This window comes from Contarinia nasturtii, unplaced genomic scaffold, assembly GCF_009176525.2.
Source record: "Contarinia nasturtii isolate CC-2019 unplaced genomic scaffold, AAFC_CNas_1.1 Cnas_scaffold_1037, whole genome shotgun sequence".
Classification (NCBI taxonomy): Eukaryota; Metazoa; Arthropoda; class Insecta; order Diptera; family Cecidomyiidae; genus Contarinia; species Contarinia nasturtii.
Window position 1 is genome coordinate 7,317,614 of NW_022198383.1, and position 26,016 is coordinate 7,343,629.

General features: G+C 34.4%; 1 protein-coding gene across 1 annotated transcript in view; it reads left to right on the forward strand.

Moving 5' to 3' along the window:
• The window catches only part of LOC116344350 (caskin-1-like), a 103,004-nt gene extending 99,069 nt beyond the window's left edge, over window positions 1-3,935 (forward strand). Inside the window, exon 7 of the mRNA XM_031772844.1 lies at window positions 3,861-3,935. The gene's annotated coding sequence lies outside the window, so the exon portion shown is untranslated. The remainder of the gene's footprint in view (window positions 1-3,860) is intronic.
• The last annotated feature ends 22,081 nt before the right edge of the window (window positions 3,936-26,016 follow it).

A 26,016-nucleotide genomic window follows, 5' to 3' on the forward strand; every position in this document is an offset into this window, starting at 1 on the left:
GTGTATACATTGTGCAGCAACTGTGTAGTTTTTGCGTTGTTTATTTTGTTGTGAGGTTGTAGTAAAGTGAAGTTACAACATCTATTCGTGTGTTTTTTTCACAATGTCAAAGGTCAATGTTGTGCAGTGTTCGTATTGATTTTGTTGCGTACCGTATGAGATGCCATTCTTTTTAAATGCGTCGTTAACATGAAGCGTTTCATCTTTGAAACAAATGCCGGAATGTACTAGAGCGAAAAATTGCACCTATTAAAGATATTAAGCCGTCTGGATATTTTCCTCTCCTCCTTATAAAAGCTTAATGCCGTTCTAGCATGACATCGTGCTGCCGATTGTCTGCCAACGTGTTTTAAGCGGTATATTCTCCCTCTCTCTCTCTCGAACCCCGGCTGATTCAAGAGGCTGTTGATATGCATACATATAATGTTAGTTAGCATAAAGTTTAACTCTTCGTTGCCATTCATTTACGTTTCAATTGTTTGCGTTTCCTGCATTTTCAATTCTCGCGAATAAGTCACACACACACTGAGTACAAATTTATTTCAACGATATAACGTCTCAAGAGCTTTTTGTTATGCAACGCGTATGAAGAGTAAAGCTTAAAGGATAAAAAGATATAGGCCAGAAACACATGTCTCCAATTCGATTGCAAAACGATGGCGAAATACCGAAAATAGAAATAGAGAAAAAGTGATGAATCTAAACACATGTAATCCTGGTCTCGATTCCCACGATTTTCCGCACGAAAGCCGACTTAGACCGAAAATCAACTATAAAATCACGTTTGTTTTCTTTGCTCTTTCTCATCGAAATCGTTCCGAAAACTTCAATTGCATGTGCGTCAGAATACTTTGAATTGTGCTAGATATTTTCCAATTTCTCTTCTACCAATGAGAATAATCAATGCCGAAGCACTTTCGCAAAGTTTCATTTTCTTGACACGTCGCGATAGAAAAAAAATCGAATTTCAGCAACATTTTCGGATATATGCTCTTTGTTTGGATTTTATTTTACTTTTGACCACGAATTAAAAGCAATGTACAATGTCTTTGATCGATCAATCGAACCTTTACCCATGTCCATGCTGAAGAGAAACGAGACATTTTCATGTTGGTAATAATGTCCATGCGAAATGTGATACTTTAGTACATAACATGTTTTTATTTGAAAATTATTACCTATTGAATGCTATTGAATACCATAAAAGTTAACGATAGTTCTTTTTTGTAAAATTGATTAGTGTTCGAAAACTGGAGTTGTTTGAACAAAAAAATACACAAAGTAAAAATTCAACGAGACAAAGACACGATGTGGCAAACTTGATGATTGTACAACAGACGAAAAAAGGATTTAGTTCCATTCTAGTGCAGAGAGTCAAAAACACAAAGAGCGTAACAACGCAGTAAAAAAATAAAGCCGTTATTTCTAACCTCATTGAAAATTCATTGGATGAGCGTTGATCTTTTTCCACTTGCTTCATGAATGCCACTTTTTTCCATTCGGTTCCTTTTGAAGTCATTTCAGCCGCAGCAACATCAGTGTTGTTGTTTTTTTTCGCTCTGTTCACTCGTTCGTATGCACCCAGACGATATTGTGGTTTGTTCGTTTTTGCATCGATGCAATGTGCCATTAGTCGTGGCAAAATATTTCGCATACTGAGAGAGAGAGACAGAGAGACCTCTCCTCCTCTCTCTAAATTTGAGAATACAATGTTACAAAGCATTCTTCAATGTCTATCCTGTACCGTCTGGATCAACTCAATGTGTTGATGCTTCAATATATGGCATTTAATCGTTTACTTCGTGGCATTTATGGTGAAATTTCTGACGAAATAAAAAAAAACCGTATAACATCAAACATAACAGAATGCCCAACTGAATACAAAACCTGCAGTTCTAGTAAAGGTTGCTGGCTAATAAATACTCACTCTTTTTTAATCCTTTGAATTTAAAATTAAACACATCGCATGGAAATTGTGCATTTTTTTCTATTTTCGCGATGTATTTCTTGTCTCTTGTGCATGCAAATCGCCCGTTTCCGTTAGTTTTGTGCATTTTTTCGTGTTTCATTGCGTGAAAACTTTGTCGCATTTTTTTCTTTCTCTATCCTTCGCATTTGAAGCGAGAGTTGGGAATTCGAGACGAAAACTTTTGACGAAATGGAAAAGTTCTTCGGTCCATTGAACAATTTTCGTTAATTGTTTTATATCGGTAATAAATGGTTTTCCTTTTTGTATTTCGTCACGTCCGAAATCCGAAGGATTACCCCGGCTGATTGTGAAGTTGATAAGCCTTCGGCGCCCATTGGGGAGGTCACACACATACATGCACAGCATTGCGAAATCCATTTGAAATACAAGGTGATCGGTTTTTATACGAATAATCCATTTTCGTTTTGTTCCAAGAAAACACATACACATTTAACGCGAGCGTAAAATCTTTACAAGGATCGCATGAATTCAGTTTAATGTTATTGACTTTTAGTTTGGCCAGTGCCAGCACCGTCAAATATTTCTGCATTGTCATTGTATGTATCGTTCGCTTTGCTTTTGGCTCTTTTATTTTACATTTTTGCTTAAAAATTTCCGACAGTATTTTTTGCTCTCAAACACGAACAATTTGTTTTGTCTCGTCCTCATTCGTCTGCCATTTTTTTTTTGTTCCCCAATGGTTGAAGTCTGTCTATACAGAAGAGCTACTTTTTTTTTGTTCATCGAGTGGATTGTTAGTTTTTGTTCGACTCAAAGGGGATTTGGCACACAGACAGACACTGTAAATTTCGCATCTAAAAACCGTGTTGAAATGTCATCAAGTTGAAACTATTGTCGAGCGCGAAAAACTTTTCTCTTATGCTGTGAATCGATTTTCACGACAGTGTAACCTTTTATCCGTAATCTGTATGCATACAGTTTTTGGCTTTCGTTCGGTAATCTTATGAATTTTGCTTCGTTGCGTTGGATGTGTGAGTATATACAAGCGAACACCATCCGCATCCGACGATTTAACTGTTGTTATTGTCGGTGTCGGTGGTAGTGATGGTGGCAGAGTTTACTGTTAAGTGTTTATGTGTTTTTTGGCAATGGTTCTGCTTGACTTTGACTTCCAACTTCATCGTCATCGTCATCCAAGCGTTCGTAATATCATTCAGAAATGAAGAGGAAAAAAATCGTTACCGTATTTTTTGTTGTTGTTGTTCTTCTTCTATTTCGTTGAAGACATTTCAGTCAGATAAAACATTTCAACTTCAACTTTAGCTTTCGTTCAAAGTTTTTCCATCGGTAAATATTCCATATTTGAATGCGGCACGCTAAAAACTGAAAAGAAAGACCAAACGTTCGTCACAACGGCAAAAGTTCCGACTATGGTGATTGTAAACGGCTTGAGGTGTTGTTCAAGAGGTTTCATGTCAAGTGTTGCATTTCCAAGACCGGCGCATTTCGGTTGTTCTGTGTTGCTGGTATTTTTTTTTTTGGCAATGACGAGAGCCAAAATATAAATCTTTATCTTAATGTTTGTCGGTGTGTCTGTGTATGTGTGTCTGTGTATCCGGCCATTTACAACTACTTCAATTGCCACCTTTTGTGAATGAGAATGAAATGTTTGTTGTGTTGATTTTTGTTATGCTTGCTGTTGCCTCAAAGGGTCTTTTGATGAACAATGAGTCGCAATGGTGTGTTGAAAAACAAAAATATGGCGCAGCCAAACTTTGAAATGATTATAGTTTGGAAACCGGAACCGCATTTGCGCCATTCTCTTTTCATTTTTGGCAAGTGAAATACCATTTAAAAACAAATATCAATACAATTTCTTTATCTAATTTCAATTGTTATTTTTTTGCATGATCAACGTGCGGAAAATCAGACGGCAACCGAAAGACTGAGACAATTTCAAATGAATGGAGGACCACAGCATAGTTTCGAAGAGACAATTCATCGGGTAAGTTTGATTTCGTTTTTATTTTGAAAATGTATTTTTCGGAAAGACATTCAATATAGCAGCATCGATCCATCAGTTCCACATCCATTATTTGTGATTAAATTTTTCATTCTTTTTTATTGATTCAAACTTTTTATTATTCAACCAAAATCATAATCGTAAATTTTTTTTATCCGCAAAATTCAATGAATCTTGTGTTACGTGGGATGTTTTTCTTGTTTTCCATCAATGCAAATGAAAATAAATGTTTATAATCTGTTTGATTTTATGTGTTTTTCTCGTTTATTCAGCTTAAAGTTCAAGAAGCTCTAAGGAAAAAGGAGAAATTCCAGCGAGAACACGAAGAGGTTAGTTGAATATTTATCCAGAATTTTTTTAAGGGTTCATTTGCGTTCGTCGTATGATTTTTGTTGTCGGTTTCGAAGTGGAAAAAAACTTGAACCGAGATAAAAAAAAATATATAAATAAATTTCGTTATCAAGCTGTGTAAATCGACATGTGCGTGCAGATAGAATTTTATGGATTTGAATGGGAGACGGAGTTTTCAGTAATAAAATTAAGTATATGCAACTGTGCAGCGTGTTGTGTGCACCTGTATTGCTCTCCCTCTCTCACCATACTTGCAATCAATTTTGTGCCTTATTAATATTTTGTGCTTGGTTTTAAGTGCACGAACGAAGCTTATCGCGCATTTACTTCTGCCGAACACCGCATAAAAGCTCTGTCACTTCAACTGAGTGTAAATCAAGAGATTACCTATTAACTTTTAAAAAAAAAAGGATTTTGTTCTTTTCTTCTCAATGGGCGATTGGAATCAAGAACACGATCAATGTGTGCACCGTAAAGCGATAAGCTGGCTAAAAAGACAGCACCATTGCACGTGACATCACGTGCTTTTTCAACGTTCAAGCACACTCAGAATTGAGCTCTATCAGATGAACTACACCAATAAGATACAATCATGTTCGGAAAAAAAACATGCTTAAAACGTGTTCAATACATTTTTATTGATAGTCGTTGATCGCAAAATTTCATTTCTTATGCACCTGTGATTTTATGCACTTATTACAAGCTTTCCATTCAGTTTATCTCCGTACAATATGGCATACATTGATGCATTGCACAGCAAGTGTAACGTAATCATTCGAATGGAAAATTATGAAATTGGTTAAAACAATCGCATCGAAATAAATCCATTCAACATATCATATGAAGCGTTAACTTTTCCATTTTTGTACTGTCATTGAAGTTCCATAATTTTCAACAAAAAATTTCTCTCCTGACACAATTTTAATTTATCCGTTGCCTTGATGCATCACACAAACAAAGCATATATATATATCATTTCACTTTATCGCTTCCAATTACAATTCGGCACTGTCACATGCACATGTCCATCGAGTCTGAAAAAAGAATTCACATAAAATACGTACGTGAACGGTTTTCAATTCTTTTTTTTTTGTTCACTGTCTGTCACTTTTGCAAAAATGAATTTCACACATTAAAAATGAAAATTTGTCGATGGAGCGCACGATTTTCAATTAAAAAATTGATTGAACTTGAATGAAACGCAAACCGACGGTATACTATGGAGCTCACAAATATCACTTGCATTTTCCAAATGAATCGTTGCCGATTTCACATTAAACAACAGCAAACTACAAATTAAACACAAGAATAAAATTGCAAAACTCGCATTTCCATTTCATAGAATTCGAAACAAATTATTATTGTGAACGACAACTCATTGTGTGTGAACAGTTCCGCATAGTAAATGTTCGGGCACGAATCCAACTGTTTTCCATCGACGTTTTTTTTTCGGTCAGAGATGATGATAATTCAAGTGAGAAAACGAATGAAAATGTGAAAATCATTGTTGTTAATTTGAAAAGTTTGACGACAATGATTTTGCAATAAATAACTTTGTGCCGAATGTGAACCATTGTGATCATTTCGAACGCATTTGAACGTGTAGCGGTGCAGCTGCATGTCTTACTGTCGGTTTTAAAACTAATAATCACTTGCTTACTCCCTTTTATAAATAATTATTTTAGATTTTGCGGGATATTCGTCAAGGATTGTTGCAGCTTAGTCGCGACGGAAGAACAGGTAAGCAAATGCATACACAATACATTTTGGATGTAGAAACTTTACAAGATAAACCATCAAATCGAAATCAATCGATTTTAGCGGTGAAAACGTGAATAAAAAACTTCTTCAACCGAGAGACTAAAGAAGAAAAAAAATTCGAAGCGCAAACTTCAACTAAATAAAAGTCAAAACGAATAGTGAACGTTCCACGATTTAAATCTTTGGCTACATGCAGAAAAACTTTTTTTCAGACTTTGACTGCCACTTCATTAATATGTGTGTGTGTGTCTGTTCAAAAAATTTGTGATTTCGGATGCAGTTCACGTTCGTGTCTACTACATTTGTGTGTTGAGTTCGATTTTTCTCGGTGTCGTCGTTTTTCATCAAATTCGCCACAATAACAGCAGCGGCAATGGTGACTAATAAATACAAAATTGGCATCGAAAAAAAATAACAATAGCCAACGATTCGGAGTGTACGGTGGAAACTAACAAAACGACACTTATTATTATTCATACTCCACTTCACCGCAACGGATTCACTGCATGCTCAATTTTTCATTGTAAAGCTTGAATTCGTAGCACATTCTATCGGAGTGTGATTGCTTCGTTCGCGTCATACTCTCTATCTCTCTTTCTCGTGTTCGATATTATGGGTCGTTCTCTAAATGATGTGACAATAACAAATTGCATTGACATTGATTACTTCTTCCATATGCGCGTATCGAATGAGGATGACATTGCACACGTGCCGCTATCGAAATATTGAGCCATTGAGTCTCCATTATTCGTGCACAGAAAGAGAGAGCTACCAAACTACCTCGACATTTTTCGTAAAATGTCGATTTTGACACTATATTTTATGCAAAATCGGGATTTTTAGTCGTGGCAAAAGAGAAAAATTTCGCTCAACAATTTGAAAATTACTATCCTAACGATGGAGTGACAATGACGACAGTTACAGCGACAAAGCTTAGCTGATCACATTGCATCATTAATATAATCATCCACAATCCCAATCGCTTAGCATTAGTCGCTTCTTGGAATCGATCCAATAAAAAAAGTGAAACAAGCAATACTTGTGAATGGAACATATACGTTACACTTCATAGCGACAAGTCAACCTACCAAATCTTGCCATTTCAAATTTATTCATACCAGTATAACACTCAAATCAGACCTTTTATGTCTTCAATTTGTCTCCATATCGAGTGGTGTATACCCCGCTGCTAACAATGAAATATGACGAGAAAACCAAATTAGCTCACAAACACACATACTCAATGCACATGTACAGCGAAATGTGACTGCTCGCATCACCATTTTCTGAGTGGATTTGTAACTGCGACATTTACACAGTTTAGAGAGTCCCATTTGTGACATTTTTTTTCTTTGTTTTTGTTTCATTTTTATTGGCAAACGATGTTACTTACTTAATATTTGAAGCTAAGAGTTTTTCACAGCCATTGATTGAAATTGAATCATTCATTTTCTTTACTTTTTTTTCTGAGAAATTTGGTTTCGAAAGTTCAACTGAATTTGTTACTATATTATGTACTGCCAAAATATGGGAATTTAATTCAAAAAATTTACACAAATCGCCTCAACAATGATTTTGATCGGAAAAAAGTCCGATGGCTTTGAATTCAACTATAATAGGAAAACCGTTATGATGGCTTTTAATTTGAAATTGAAAATGAAAAATTTTCAAGTTTTCACAAAACCAATCACTATAACTTTGAAAGCAAGTTATAATCCGTTTTCCAATTCGCCCACTGCGCTTGTGTTGAGATTGTTTTTCACCCAAGAGAAGCTACGCCATTAAAAATTAGGCGAACGATAAATAAGCATTGGGAAAAAAGTGAAACCAACGATCCGAACCAATTTAGAAAGACGCAACCGATTCTAACTAAAAACCGAAAATTGGTTTTTTGCCACATCGCAATATTACATCGCTATTAAAAGTTGACGAAAGATATTACGTTTAATGCCGTTTTCTCTCTCTCACACTTTATCTGGCCACGTTCAATATACGATAACTTTTCCGACCGAAAAGTGGTCTTCTACTCAAATAATATGGGCATTTCCGTTCCTTTCATTTTACCCATCAACGGACTGATAGAGTTATCAGGAAAGCAACTCAAACTCTTTACAAGAAACGGATGAATCGCACTTAGTTTTCTTTTTCTCTATCTATAGTTGGTGGAAAAAGTTTTATAATACTTTTTTCTGTGCTCATTTTGCTTTTGAACTCGTTTTATTTTGGATGAATCTTTATTTCGTATTTCGAAAATAAAATGCTTTGCGATAGAGAGCAGAGAAGAGAGAGAGAGAAAAAAAAACTAAAATTAAGTTTCGTCAATTTTTAACTTTCGCACAATTTCAATAAAATACATTGATTTCTATCTGGCTTACATGTGCATTAAATAAGAAGCGCATGAAACACTATTAAATGGAGCAATCAGTCGAAACTTTTTGACATCTCCCCGAGTAAAAGTTTTTTTCTTACACAACATTTAACAAAATCGACAAGTAAGATAGAAGAGCATATAGGTGCACTGTAATAATGGCGTGTAGCTTCATGATTATTTGTTCACCAATACGTGGCTTTAATTTCAATGTTCTATACCAAGAGGTGTACCATCTTATTCGCCTTTTGTTTATCATATGACTTCTAATGTCGAAAAACATTAAAATTCTGCCGACATAATTACATTACAGAAGCAATTTCGATTTCATTTCCGGTGCAGCAATGCTTCTGTTTAATATTACTAAAAGTGATGGCAAATAAAGCAGACAGTTCTCGGCGGGCCAGTTTTTGATAGCCCAAGTCTGTTCACTGCTCAATATAGTTTACAAAATTGTTAAGTAAACAAATCTAGACAAATCTACAAATCGAATTTCGTTACATTTCACTGCTGTGCCGTATGAGTAAAATGAAATTGCACCGTAAAAGAAAGTTTCATAGATAAAATCAACAAGTTCAATGTTTTAGAAAATGTGAAATAGCTTAGATCAAATCTTTGAAACAACAAATTACATCTTTTTTCTGGACATATTCTTTTCTCTTTTTTTATTGATATTAACGTTTGCAAGAATTGCGCCAGGCAATTCGAAATCATAATTCAAATCAACGACTTTGGGGCGACTTTCGTATTCTTTTAAACATTACCATTTTCATGACATTTTCAAATCTAAAACATTTGAATTGTAATTTTACTTGGCCATTCATTTGGAAATTTTAACGAGAAAGAGGATTTGTTCGTTGAGTCATATATAATTCAAATCCGAAACCACCTTGTATGATTGTGACTAAAATAAAAAAAGAAGAAGAAATTGTAATAAAACTTGGACCCTTTGAAAACATTCATTTGAAATTTACGATTGTACCTTAAAAATATCTAATAAAATGATTACAATTGTATGAACGGAACAAAAAAAAATGGTTTTGCCCACATCTTCAATTTCCCACGATAATAGCGAACAGAAATTGTATTACAAAATCAAACGTTTCTCTTTTATTTTGCTCCTTACATGAATGGCGTTTCTTTGTTTTTACGACTTTTGTGCCATAAAAGATAGATTACATGAAAAGTTTTGGCCTTGCAGAGAAAAAAATAGCATTTTCTTATCCTTCAACATTTTTGAAGAGAACTCAAAAAGAGAACTCATTGAATGCATTCAATGGAAAGATAAAAAGTTTATTTCAATGAAAATTTCTTCACGGTTTCATTCGTGTTGACAATTTTCAAAGATTTGTTATTTCGATAACAATGCGCAACGAAAATTTTTCCACTTGCACACCGGTGATGAACAATATACCCATCATTAAATGCATAAAAGAAAATTGATGCCTAATTGTTCGTGAAATCATATTAGTATGCAGACAAAATCGATAAAACACATTTGGAATAAACAACATTAGATGAATAATATCAATTTTGGCTGGCTAAGCCATTTTGTTTGGCATGCAACTATTTGTTGTAATCACATTGCAATTAATATTGTATTAAATGCGTTTTATTTGTGTGATGTGTCTGTGCCTCTGGCATTAATTTATAAAATGATATAATTATGTGTGCCACAAAACATCAATTTTTAGGCTTAATTTGTTTGCATGAATTCACATACCGAAATGAACACTAATGATACTGTCGGCCAAAGAGAGAGTGAGAGTCACTTGATGAAAAAAAAATAACACAAAAACCATTAAAAATGTGCATGAAATGACAGTCATAGAATGCACATGAATATTATTTATCAGATCATCGAAAATTACTTTTTGAAGCACTGTTTTTAGATTGGTTTTTAACACAATGGTGAACTTTCAAATAATTATCAACAATAATTTGGTGATTTATTTTCTCGTCAATTGTGATTTTTATCAGGAGTTTTCGTTGAATGTTACATTCTCTCTCATTTGCACCCGCCACTTTTGCACTCTCATTTGCTCTGAAGCTGTCAGCTAATCTATATATTGTTTGTGCATTTAAAACCTCGAAATAAGCAAATTGTGGCATTAACATTTACAATATATATACATATATATATTTTGCATGAGCGATTGCGCGCACACAAACACTCAATTTTATTTGTATCGTGAGCGCGTCTATTCATTTTTAATGCAAAATTAATTTGGGACAGCAGGAGATGTTTGTTCTTGACTATGCAAAATGGCAATTACACAAAAATAGTCTGGCATGAACGAAGCGAAAAACCAAAAATACAAAAAAAGGCAGCATTGAACATGACGAGCAGAAAATGTTTACGCGCACGAAAAAGTGAAATAATAAACTGATTGAATAATTAATTGTATGCAGTATAGCATTGATAGCATTGCTGTGGATCAACCACGATGGGTCTTGTAATACCAAGCTCAATTCATAGTCAGCTCCGGAAGCGAATTACACAGCACGGCAAAAAATCTATGGGAATTTAAACATGATCAAAAATAGTTTAAAATGCAAACAGTTATTTCTCTGATGCGAACAAAAAAAAACACCGGGAAGCAACGAGATTACATTGGATTTAAAAAAAAATTATCATGTGAATGTCAACGTAACGATATCGATTTTTATTCAAAGCTACTCTATTCCGTAGAGTTTTTAGTTTAAAATCTGGTTTTTGATTAAATTCAACATATGATCTCTTGTTCCCCAAGTCTATTACACAATACTTTAGGTTATTATTTGAGCGTAATTTGGCAAATGAGTTATTTCAAGCTTTCGCAAAATACATAATCAAATGTAGCGGTATCATAGATATGAAATACATTTTCAACATCATGAAAGTGATATTTTTATTGTGTCAATTATGAACTGCCAGACGGGAAGTAGAAAATAATTATAAAACAACGTGGACACTGTGATTAATCAGCAAAAACGTATTTTTCAATTTAATGAAATTGCAAGAGTCCATTTCCCGTTGCAAGCACGCAGGATGCAGCTCGGATGGCCACACAATAAAATGGACACATTTTTAAATGCTGTAATAAATATTTCCGATGCAACGCATATTTTCCAGGTGCAAACCGGGGGAGGCGAGAACAAAAAAAATGAATCCATGTGCATTTAACGGCTATACTTATTCCAGTTCCGAAACGGATTTATCCGCGAGAAACGGCATTGATTTAAAAACACCATACTTTTTCATTAATTTATTGTTAACTTGGGAAGAATAAGCGAAAAGAATAAGCTTCTATTCGCATTGTGGAATCGAGATAAAAAAACAAAAGAGAAAATATTTCATGAACGCATTTCCCTGAAGAGCCAAATTAAATGCACTCAAATGATAAAGTTTCTTCTTTTTATTAAGCTACACTGTTTTCCACTTTTAATTTTTGTAGTTTCCAAGAACACTTGGAAAAAATTGGATTGAGACCGTTTAGCATTCAAAAGTACGAAGTACAAAGCAACATTCCGTGAATTGTTATCTTCAACAATAATGAAAAGAAGGTGCTTTTTAAGCTTATTGCAATTTGCTTATAAACAAGAAATAATCAGGCGATTTTTTGCCGTGAATAATAACACCGTTTTTGTTGAGTTTGCAGATGAAAATTAGCCTTTTTTTTAATAATGCAAAAATCTTAGGTGTTACTTCTGTGTATTTTGTAGTTTTTCTTCTTCTATAGGCAGTATCTATTAGGTACACTAACATTGACAAACGTGTATATATTTCGCATATAATATTTTAAGTATATTTTATTTATGCCGACAATGTAAAATTCGTAAATTGGTAAATAAATAAAACATACTCTAATAGCAATTGAGTGATTCTGTTTGCGAAGCAGAAAATTAAACACAGCAACGTCTTCAATAATAAAGAAGACGATGCTTGCAAACCATTGATACGAATCACACTTGACTGGGTTACACATTGGAGTGAGAGATTTGGAGAAATTTGTTTTGAAATCAAAGATGAAGTTTACGGATTTTCTTTCATACCAGAATAAAGAGCATCACATTTTTTTATACTCCGTATCAATTGATCACTGAATTGAAACGATTGTTGCAAAGGAAAAACAAAAAAAAAATCCATTAAATTATTGGAGCTCTTATCGGTATTTGAAGTGTGTTTCGTTGAAAAGAGTCAACATATCTACACATGAATGACATTGGATACTTTGGCTTGAGCGATAAATGTGATTATGTTACATGAAACCCCCAAGCTGTATCGAAAAAAGCGACAAAGTAAACCTGAAAAATGCATCTGTCATCGCTTGATCCGATTTAGTTTATTTTTTATTCATTCTCTTTCAAATTTGACGTGGCTGGCAAAATGGTCTAGACTTTTGATTTTGATTGTGTAACCAAAGATTGTGATACTTTTCTCCCTTATACATACAAGCAAAACAATAAACCATTTTGGCAAAGCACTTTATGTAAAAAATGGATTCAAATTCATACAGTAACAATATAAACAAGCATAAAAGAAAACCATATAAAGAAGGGATTTGAACTTGTTCATTTCTTAAATGTTCCAAATATGGAATAACATTTTATATGTCAGCAGGCAAAATCCGACATTAGTTCTTTTAAATAATTCATTTGAATTGAGAACAGATATTAGATGGAAGTTGTTGACGGTGTATGCATGTGTAAATAATTTCATGTATTTTGAGACGATATTCCAACTCGACGGGCAATTTCAATGTCCATATAATTCAAAACTTAAAAATTAGCCGCTCTTTTCAAATGCTCCACTAATTCCTCATCTCTCTCTCTCGCCATCCTTTTCCAAATTATGAAGCAATTTCCATAAGCTTCTCGAATGCGCTACAGAAACTTGGTCAGAGCCAAGAGGTATAGTTTTGTTTGCATCAACTTGAATATTGTAAGCATAAGCACCGACTAATTATTTATAATGAACAAGAACCGGAAATACTCTTTCTGTACGGAACACAGATTCACTTGAACGATACCACTACCACTACAACTGCTGCTGTTGCTGCAGCAAAAGCCGATTATAAATAAACTAGTTTTGTTTGGGGGGCCAAAGTCAAAGCAAAGCGTTCGGAACGAAGACGAAACGTGGCCATTGCTCGTCACCAAATAGCCGGGATTAATTTATATAAAGTGCATATTTATCTTTTAGGCTATGAAATTGTTTGAAAACTCTTTTCGTTCCAAATGCGCTGCACGGTTTGCGCTGAGAAAAACCACAAATTTGTGCAAAATCGCATCGTTTTTAGCAACTAATTAAGCAGTATTTACATTTTCTTATTCATTTATAAGCTAAGCACCAACTGAGGATTATAATTTATTTATTTTAATTGCATCGTAAAATATTTTACTCTTGACATCCAATTTTGAACTTAATTTTAACAAGCTTTTCAGATGAAATTTTGGATTTTCCTCTTTTTCTCTCATTCTTCCACTCTCCTCGACTGCAGCATATGCTATACTGATAAGCAAACAAGCACCTAATTCATACATATATAGCGAAAACCATCTTTTTGAATTATCAATTTAAAAAGAGCGAAAAAAGAACCGCGTTTCTCAGCTTTCATTTCTTTTGTTGTGTCATGGCAGGAAAGGAAATGAATTTAATTGGTGTGAGTCTTTCTTTCTTTGCTCAGAGTTTACATTCATCGGTTGATACAGCCTGAAAATGAATTTGTTGTCGGAAACATGTGTTAATATACACATTACTCTCACTCAGTGTCAGCTATAAATAGAAGATAACAGCAAATACCAGGTTGTATTCGGTGTACTTGTATCGTACTGTATTTGTGAATTCCTCAGGAATTCGTCGTCGGTGTTTTTTTTTCATCCGTAATTCCATTCAAATAAATTTAATTTAATCCTCATTATATGGCATAATGCAAAATACACTACTGTACACAGAAAAAGATACATTTCAACACATTCGCTTTTTACCCACCTTTGAACGCTTCGAAAAGGAAAAAAATTGGATGGAAAATATGAAAATGCGGTTTAAGTCTTTGGCCACATGAATTTTTATTTATCATTTGCCATTGAATCAAGCGAGTTTTGTTTGCATTTTGTGTATACGCTGATGTGCACATATAATTCATTCGCATTTGGCGTTCGCATTTCGTTTAAATGCATTAGAGTTTTTAATGCTCTAATTTAATTTCGACAAAGTGTTATTGGCTGACGAGCATAACCAACCTGAATCAAAGAAAAGTTTAGCATTTGTTTGACTTTCATATATGTTGTATATTACCCGCATAGTATATTTTTTTCGCTTTCGATTTCGCTTTTCATTCTCCTCCCCTCTTTCGCACTCTTTTGAATTTAAAAATATATATAGAGAGTCAAACGCTATCAACATATTAACAAACTCTTTTTGAAACCATTTTATCCATTTATGAAACAAACATTTATTATATCCGGAAATGCATTATCGTTAATAAAAAAAGAAATTCTCGTTATACTGACCAACAAATTACGGTTTTCATATTTCCAATTTGGTTTTCGTTTTTATTTGCAAAGAAAAAAATGTGCACACACTTGAAATGAAATAAAAATTAACAAACTGTACTACATTTATGGCTTACACATAAAAATTCATTTGTGATGAAGATTTTTTTTCCCTCTCGTTCACAACATCAAAGTACATATCTTCAAATTATTTCCTCGTCAGTGCTGTATGTGTTTTTTTTTGCCACCGTGTAGCTTCATACAAACAATTTGCATTATTTTCCCCAACCGAACAAAAAGACCTTTGGAATTAATGATAATAGATTGGTGAATGTAAACGAGCAAGCGTGAGATTGAGATAGAGAGGAAGCAGAGCAAAGAAGGGTGAACATCAGCCAATTTTCAGTTTTTCAACTTAAATTCCATGATAAAATACTGATGCAATATTCGATTAAGTTCATTAAATTCCCATAATTATTCGGGAATTACAATAGCGTGCCGAATATCGATCCGGATGTTCGCACCAGAACATGTCGAATAAAGAATAACTACACGAAAAAGATCGATGTGATCAGAGTTCAAACTTGTATGCTTTCATCCGTTAGAAAGCCAATAAATTTTATAATCTTCCGTGCTTTGTACACGGTGAACGGCAGCAAGTGGAAAAAACAATGCTGAACTTCCGATGTTCAATAAATTATATCTGCCAAAAAACTCCGAATAGAAGTTGATTCGATGCGAAAAGTCTGTTTAACACTTTGTGTGCAGTGCTTGAGAACGGCATCTTTCTTGTGCTGACATACCGATGAACAACGCTTTCAATGTTCATTGTGCAAGTAATGGATACGCAATGCAGTTAATTTAAAAGTTGTGCACCGCACGTACTACTACATAAAATGAAAATCTATCCCAAACACACACACAACCACGTGAAACAGTTCATAGAAATTTAACCCGGTCGATTATACTCTGATATTTCTCTGCGCGTACACACACATTTAAACACCTCAAAATATTCGTAAGAGAATATTTTAATGTCCTTTTAATACTTTATGGTGTCAAATGATATGTTTGAAACAGCAAAACATACAGCATTCTAAAACTCAACAAAATCAGCAGCAGCAACAGCAATATATAGTTTGCGGCTAGTAGACAAATGGTTGCCAAGTAACACCAAGGGTGATGTGTGTACGAGTGAAAGTCTGATGCAAGAAATAATACTTGCAAGTCCGGAAAATGTATAAAATAATTTACTCCGTTCTCTCTGTCTCTCTGGCACTAGATGCCATTTATAATCATAATGGAAATTTATGTTTGGCCTGTTCTGGAAGGTGTTAAAAGGAAATCAAAATAGATGGTAAACGAAAAGCTTATCATAAACACTAAACTCTGTCTATTTTAATAGACATACGGTGATAATAATCCAGTGAGCTTTGTATTGCATTTGATATGTTATTTTCACACTTGGCTTTAATTCGTCGAAACCCAGACATTTGTTCTTCAATTCAGTCTGATAACAGATTGAAACCGTATTGTTTCGTAGTACCTCTGAAATTGCAATATTCATAGCCAACGCGTAACCATCATGTTATTGCAATGTTTTGCTTTGGATTTACGGAGAGCACATCACAAAATTATAGGTGAAAGTTTTGTGCACCACACATGCACCGACACATCCAGACACACCGATTCATAAGTGAGAGGAGCATTATAGGTTATCCAGATGGAAAAGCAAGTGAACAACAAACATTAATTTGTTGACTGGCTTTGTAGCAACAAAATTAGATATATAGATTGAGAGCGAAAGAGCTAAAATACACTTAAAGAAGAGTAAAATAAATGCATAAATTATCGACCGATCCCAAATATACAATAAAACTTCACTAAAATGTATTATTCACACTGCAACCGTTCGAGAATTTCGATTCGAAACGACTTCAAACCAGCCAATCGTTTAAATATATTTACCTAGCTTTACAATGTTTCCTTCACACAAATATTCATTTACAGTACAAATGGCAGGGTGGCAATGTAAATGTTGCAAAACACAAATAACAAATTTAAAATAGAAAATTGAAGATTTATATTTCATGTGCAGGAATTTAAACTGAGATTCTCATTTCATCTGATATTGTTACAGACGATACGTACATGTATGATGATGCAGCCAGAGGATCAATGCGACCACACCATGGCCATTGGTATGATGAGCCACCATACGAAAGTGATCCAGATGATTTTCTTATGTCTGGCCTCAATGCAGGACCAGCAGCTATAATACAGGTATTTATAATATTCAATTCTAATGTATTCAATATGTTTAACTATTTCACATTCAAATTGATTGCTGCTAAAATGCACATTCATATTTACAACACTGTTCGATTCGGTTGCTAAGAGAAAATGCATATTTAATCATATAAAAAAATTCCCAATTCGAATACATAAATAATTAGCTGTTTCCGTTAGATGAAACGAAACATCTTTTGCTTCAATCAAATGAGCATCCGCTGGAATACGTATATTATGCCAATAATGTTGAACATTTGGGTGTTTCGTTAAAAATGCAATCGGTTAAAATTAAGATAAATTCATCGAGCACAAGAGCTCTTGATGTCAGAGAAATTCTTCGTGCACATCATACGTTTTAAGGGTGAAATACTTGTGAATAATTCTTGCCAAAGTTATCCGTAGTAAAAATCATTCATGAATTTTATGTTTTCGACAAAGTTTGCATCTGCGAAACGACTATCAATTTCTTCATGACTTCATGAAATGTAAAAGGTGTGCAGACTGAAGATTAAAACAAAAAAGAGTATATATTTCGGCATCAATAACTGTCAAATTGAAGAGCTTGTATATGCTTGTATTGTTGAAAAGGTAAAACCACTTTGATAAACCTTTTAAGTGAGCCCTGTTTGATATTTCATTTTCACAAAGTAAATGTGTGTGTGCATCAATGTGAATGTATATGAATTTTCCTAACCGCTCCAAACATTCATAAACGCAATGAATAAAATGTTAAGTATTTGAATAATGCTACTGACTTCATACGAACTAAAATATTTCCATGGAAAGTCCAACAATTCAAAATGTTCATTCAGATGAACGCGAAGGGTAAGCCATGATACGCGTATACGACGTCGACAAGCATGTTTTACTTTGAACAAAGTTAAAGTTTGCCAATATCAACTCCATCCAAAAATGTATTTTATCTTGGCACAAATGTGTAAACGTCAATTCTGAAAGCTTTTTTGCCTGTTTGTCTCTGATATAACTTTTTCATTTGTGCGTATATGGTAACAAATGCAAACATGAGCTGTTATCCAAAGAGTGAGTTAATGTTGTTGTTGCTGCTGCTGCTGTTTTTTTCGGCATGTATACGAATTCAAATCGAATTATATGATGGATTTTCGGCTACTCTACTGTTATTTGCTACACTTTCAACAATCTGAAATCACGAAGATGAATGACACGAAAGTACTTGCGATTACAGTCTTTTCCGAAGTTTTTTTGTTACATTGTGCTATATTGTTCTTCAGCCTGTGTGTGTCGCGTTGAATGACGACGATTACGACGAAAACAAAGACAAACCAAAGAAATGCAAACCAACATATTTTCGACATACACATTCGGCTTTCTTACTTGCTTTTTCAACCGAATTGCTTTTAAAATATTCTTGTATGTTTCCATGCTTGGTACTCTCGCCGCCCGCCCATACCCTTTGCAGAAATGTATCCATACACAACGACCACACGTACTGATGACACTGCTTCTCTTAAGACACAAAACTATAATCATTAAAAATGTGTTTTCCCTTTTTTGCCATCAAAATCTACACTAATTCTTCATAGAATATTTTGAACGAGAGTAAGCGAGAAAGATAGAAAGTAAGACAATCGTCTATTTCAATTTTGTCGAGTTTCGTGGATATGTATGGGTGCTTTTTGTGTTTGTGATAAATAAATTGCTACACACACACACACAGCGTAGAATTCGTGAAACAAGCATCCTACTTCTGCTTAAAATGTCTTAAGACATGTCTATCCATGCTCTATGAAATCCAAATAAATGTACATGAATTTACGAGCGTGAGTGCAGAGCGCATAAGATTGTGTTTGTTTTAAAATTGTTTTCTTTCTTCTCTTGTTATTGGTGAGTTTTTGCTTACACCCGGTCCCCTCGTCCCTCGCTCATTCTCTCACCACCATCGTCAACTGATTGAATCAGAACAATGCAACATCAACAACGGCGCGATTCGAATCATGTAACTTAATTTAGTAGAAAATACCGAATTCTAATCCATTGTTAAAATCCGAGCTCAATATTCTTCGACGAAAAGTTTGTAATCAAGTCAGTTTCTTTTTTTGTGTATATGTATGTGTTTTGAGTTTTGTAGCAGTTGTCCCATCGCAAAATAAACATATTAACCACTACATTATCACTGCTCCGGCCGTTTTTATATACCCTCAAACCGTTCAAATGCTGCTCATTGGCGTTTATGTTTCACTTCAAAGCAAGTTTCTCATAAAATATACCAATATCCATTGAAAACATGTACATGTCGAAACTTCTGGTTTGGACTTTGACTTTTGTTTACTCAGCGTGGCAATGATAGCGTGGCAGAAGCAGCAATAGAAACAGCAGCTCAAACATTGTCAGCAACAGTAATTGCACGTTGCATCCATAAAAAAGTTTTTCATAAATGAACACATTTTCTTCAATTCGCTCGCCAGAACAATGTCAAATCTTTGTCTCGTATGTCGCTTTAGTTATGTATGCGCTCACGAATGTGTTTGTGTTATTCATGCCTAGTGCATAACGATGTACACGAAACAAACACACTTGTCAGTTAATACACGTTCGCTTTCGTGCAAACAATGTTCGTATTTATCGTGCAGATTTCTAATTAAGACGAAAACGTAAAAGTGTTGATTAAATTTTCCTGGTTTCGAATTTCTTAATGCAGTTCACCTAACGAAATCCGAATTTTCAATTCGATCACTTCATGCATTTTACAATGAACATCAATTTTCAATTGAGATGGGAAAAATAGTCGTTCAATGTTTGATTTTCTCTATTCAGTCATCTTTTAGAAAATAGAGAGGGAGAAATTCAAGGAGAGAACACTAACGTTCACGTCAAATCAATGTTTGAATTCAGAAAAATCAAACAATTATTTGTAGCAGAATGTCGATTTGTTCACGCCATTACAATGAAATTTTCATCTTTTCATTTCGCACAAAAAAAAACTAAACGACAATGCTGTCTTCGTTTTATCCCGTATTTTTTTTTTTCATGGAACGTCACAAAACTGAGATACACAGGAGATATAATGTGCTATGTGTTTGAAATAAAATGGTGAAAAGATGGGAAAACCGAAGGGCAACGCACGAAAAGAGGACAAAAGTCAAAATAGAAATAAATTGTTGTAATACACCGTTGTACACAAAACAGAATATAAACAGAACATTTTTGTTTGTGTACGTGCCCGCTGATGCATTTGACTGTATTCGCGTTAAGAAATTCGGATTACAGTTTATTGAACCGTCTTAAAATGAAACACGCATTTTAGTTCAGTATTGTGAAATTCATTGAAACATGTCCTGAACCCAATCAGAATGAATGACATTGTTCGTCGACTCTCAAAGTGCAATTATCTCATTTCCAATGCTTACCTATTCCCTAAGGGTGCTTTAGCAATGCCACACATATATAGCATGTTTTGATACACAGCCATTGATTGGTTTTGCCATTACATTAAATGCACTTCATAGTCTCATACTTTCTGACATTCACACTTTATGGTTTTCCATCCATAAATTTTAATTGACAGCAACCATTTTCCATTCGGATTTTATAAAATGATTAAGACATTCCCAATGAGATCGAATATCAGAACGAGACAACCATTTAACATTACGGTGCAAATGTAGTGAACATAACATATTCAGTGGTCGAGGTTTGTTATAAAATCAACGCCACAGCAAATGAATGGTGAATTACATAATGTGATTAGGTTAAGTCTTTGAGCGGAAAATGTTTTTGTTTTCATTTTTTTTTTTTAAACATAATTGCCAATTACCACGTTCACTATATTCGCAGTAACAGCAGCAGCAACATCATCGTAGCATTTTATTACGACAAAAGGCTTAATTAAAAGCTTTTCTGTGAAAAGCTGTGTGTGGAATGTGCACATGAGTGGCTTTTTGCGTTTGTTTGCCTTCACGTTCGAATACCCGTTTGGAGATTTGTTATGATTTCTGAAAAGATCTGTGTGATGTAAGCTTGTGTGGGAAAATGCAAATGCAATTCAAAGAAAAATGCATGTATTTATAGAGAAATTTACTACTCGAAAAAAAATAATAATGTGAAAAACACAGCCACACTGTAATGGCTCTCACAAAAACGAAAATAACAACGATCTAACTGCAGTGGTAGTTATGCAAACAATGTGCATAATATTTTTTATTGTTGTTGTTGTTCGTACAAGCCACACAATCCAATATGAAATGTTACTCGATATTACGAAGCATTTTAGGTATAATAATGTTTTGCCAAGATTCTTTGAAGATCTAACTTGACCATTTGCAATCTAAATCCGAACAGAAAGACGAAATGACCTGTTAGAAAAAACCCCAACGGACATTTTAAAATGAATAGAAACATTTGTTTGGATCAATCCTCTAAAATCCTGCCCGCTCGTTCATTTCCCATTTATGTCGTGTTTATCTCTTTTCTTCGTCATTCTCATATACTTTACTAATTCCGGTTGTTGGATATTTTTTTTTTATTATTTGCAAGTAAATGAAAAATTGGTAGTAAGAGTTTGAGTTGCTGCAGTTACCATTTTGATGGTAAAAATGCATGAAACCCAACAAGATATTAGGCTTTGTTAGTTGGTTTCGAAAAAAAGAGGAAAACATTGAAAAAAAGTTATGATTTCATAAATTGTAAATGGGCTTAGAATCAAACGTTCTCGCATCGCCGTTTTTCCGCATGGTTGTTCTCGGTGTTCTTTTCCGTATTGGTTTTTCTCATCGGAGCCGCGCTTCATTTTTTGTTGGCATGTTTTTTTTCATTGCCGCTTCATTTTTCTCTCTCGCTACACACGCTGCTCTGTGTTCGATTCATTGTTTTTCGCTGGTGCAAGAGATTATGGCGTCTTTTCTCTGTCTCCTTTCGGTTCCACGATTTTCAGTTTCCAAAAATTGTTACCGAGAATATTACATATTTTTGTTACGGTTTTTGTTTTGAGTGCTTTCTTTACGAAAATTTATTTTTATTGCACAAAACTGAATGGTTTGGAATGAACGTTTTTGAACCGAATAGAAATTATTGCGGCACATACTCTTCCTTCATGCTACATTCTCCTGCCTTTTATTTTCCAGCTATAGGTTTATATGTGTGGTAAAAGTGAGGAAATATTTATAGATTTTGCAAAGCAACAACTCGACAGAGCGAGAGAAGGAAAAAAGAGAAAACAAAAACATCGAGAGAATGTAATGGTTTTGGAAACACAATCGGAAAGGCTGGTGGAAACGCTTTCGATTGAATTGGGTGAACAGCGAACGCGCACATACACACATAACAACATATCTTCTCTTTCTCTCGTTGAAATGGTTGAACAAGTGAACTCAACGATAGACACATTACATCCATAAATCGGATAAAAATCTATTCAATTCGAAAAAGTTGTTAAAGGGTTTTCCGTATATATTTTGTTTCGTTCTCGAATGGTTTTGTCGAGCATTTTTAACTGCCTCTCACGTATCTTCGCGCTCATTCAAAGTGCGCTCGAAAGCACTCTATACACATGAATCTGAGCTGGTTGATTGAAAGTTTGTGATTTTGTTGTTTGTGTGCGTTGCTGTTATTTTTTTTTCTCTATTCAGTTCTCGATGCTTGTTTTTCTTCTCGTGTTTCTGTTAGTTTTGTTTATTTTACTGTTTCGTTTCAAATTTTTTTTTGTTCGTTGTTTCTCCTCTGGATATTTGTATCTGTGTACAAATTTTTAATCCTTTGAAAGCTTAATTTACTTTTATTTGCCATATACAGCTCCATCTAAACCATGACCTCTCCGTCTCCCGTCCCATATGTGGATGTTTGCCACATTCATTTGCATTTTATTTTATTGTTTTTCCATGTAAAATGGTGCTGGAGGTCGGTATTGCCGCGCCGCTGCCATTACTGTTGTAGTTTATTTTTTTTTTTGCTTTCATTGCGAATTACATTCAAACTGATTTCCATAGAAGATTTGATTTCGCAAAAATTTTCTCCCTCTATTTCATTTGTTCAATCGAATAGATTGCGTTCAAACTTTTTTTTCCCTCTCTGATAGAAAATGTTGTGATTAGATTTATCGAGCGGTGAAAAGTATCGAGATGAAAACAACGATGAAATTGATATGCATCGTCATGACGAAATGCATCGAGCTAAATGCATTTCAACAAATTTATTTTATTGAGAGAAAATGTATTTAATTAACGAGAGGAAATTGAATTGCATCGTTAAATCAAATAAAGAACATACAGCAAACATTTTCATCACTCAAATTAACTCAGTCTTTTGACAAGACGATCTAATAAATCAAAATAAGGGAAATGCACGAAAATGACGTGTTACACATCAAAGTGTAGAAAATTACCTGTGATTCAATGCGTCCCAAAACGTGGAGAATTGTATATGTTTGTGCGCGTTAATGCACATATAACAACACATTTAATACTCGTTATTAGACACACTAAGAGAGAGAATGTTATTTGAGAATTACGTGATATGTAATTATCTGTGAAGCTATTTGCTTTCGTATGCCAATAGAGTCATTTTGTTGAGTACCAACACGTTACAAAGTGGTTTCACTACACTCATGTAATTATTTAAACTGACGTTACACGGTGAGCCGCTAAAATGGGTGCGAAGCGCTCACGATCATCAACACTGGAAAAAACATGGTGGAAATGGCACGGCATGACGAGGATCGCTTGAGAAATGTAATCATAAAACTCGTTAGCTTTTAATGGAAATTATACCTTATTGTAAAATAAACGAAACACAGTATCATCGTAACGTGGTCTATGCACTACCCATATGTTTCGCATTCATTCTTGTCCTTTTTGTCGGCAATGTCAAAATCGCTAAAATGTTTATGTTTTGCATGACAATGATTTGCTTGGGGTAAATACTTTCACAAAGCTTTTATTTGCAATATGAAAATGACATGCGGCAACGCAAACGATCAATCTAACCACGTCGCGTTAAAACACCGGAGCACAGCTCGAAATGTTTACGTTTAATAATTTATTGCCGAATAATAGAGACGAATCAGCAGTAAATATTCATAAACGACCAAATAATGAAGCAAACACCGTCATGAAATACATGCATACACACAAAACGATTCCATCAGGTCACAAGATTGACAATGTTCAACTACTTATTTACGATAACGATTGTTTTCGCACTGTTTCGATTGCGAAACGTTCGCAAACTGCTGTTTTTTTCTTCGATAAGTATAAGCATAGTTACAATGAATCCAATTTGAACGAACGAAGGAAACGAAGCAACTTCTACTATTATTGGCCGACTAAATGCGCATTTGAATGTCCTCAAGTAAAAATAAAGAAAGCCATTGGAAAGTGTATAAATGTTAAATACAATAAGCTTTTCTACTTGGTGTAATGCCATTTGCTTATGTTTTCATTCACCTCTGAACTCTTGCTCTCTCTCTCTCACTCTCGGTCTTTCTCACACTCACTCGCTCATTCTCGTTTATCGAATTGTTTACCGGGAACGGTTGTTGCATGACAGTACGATATGCCGAAACGATTCTACTTAGGAACGTATTCGGTTGGAAAATTGTATTGCCAATAACTGTAACAAGAGACAAGAGAGCATCGTCGAATCACATCTTCGTTATTGCGACTCTTGTGTATGAGAGAGTAAATTGTCGAAGGGTGCGATGGCCAGTGTGAGTGTATTCGGTTTGTGCACTGTATTTAGTTGTCAGTTGATGGAAGTGCGTGAGTCAGTAGTAATGATCTGTCAATTTTACTTGCTGTTTTTTTTCCTGCCCCAATTTCGGGCGTTATTGTTGTATTTTTTTTCTGATGTGTCATTCTCCTTCATTTGCGACCATTCATCAATTGCTTTCACAGCAAAATCGAAACTTAACTAAACGATTCGAAAAAGTACATTATTCGACTGGACATTACACAGCAATCTGTCATGTTGAACACATTGGTTTTACGCGTTTTTCCCTCTAATCGTTTTTATTTTGTACAATGCACATGCGAAACGATTATTTCTCATATACACAATGTTAGCCCTTTTTTCCACAACGACATTTAAAAAAAGGTTCATGAACTTCATCAGTTGAAAGAGAAAATGCAAACATGAAAAGAGTTGCACTAAAATCGTAAGTGAAACAGTACATTTTCTCTTCCATTTTTGAACTTCTTTAAGTAAAATGGCAATTTTCTCTTATATGCGCAACACAAAATTGACGTTCACCGTTCTCAATTGAAATTATTCCTTTTCATTTTATTAGCAAACGAGTAAAATGCTCTTAGCAACGCCAATATTTGTTTTATGTTCTATTAACTTCAATTTACCGCATGTTCATATAGTTAAAATGAGAGCGTATTGTGTTAGACGTAATTTTTTCCCTTACAATGTATTTTCGTCAATCATAAAAAATGTTCACAAAATTCTACATTACATGCTATGAGAGAGAAAGAGAGAGAGAGAGAGAGAGAGAGAGAGAGAGAGAGAGAGAGAGAGAGAGAGAGAGAGAGAAGATTGAAACATTTTCACAATACCGCACCGTACCCGCATCTATTTTAATAGCTCATCGAGGAAAATACTTGCGGTAGTAAAATGGTAACGAAAATAAATTTAATATATATAGATGGTACTTATGTGAGAGTGGATTATATAATAACGCATATTCGGTTGTGCTTTTAATCTCTCGGTGCTGATGAAATGCTATCGAATCACGAGCTATATGAGAGTCGAGTTCTTTTCTCTGTATGTTGTTGCAGTTGTTTGAATGAAATTTTTGTCGTTGTCAAATGGAATGTTGCGAAAGAAATGTTGTTTTGGTTG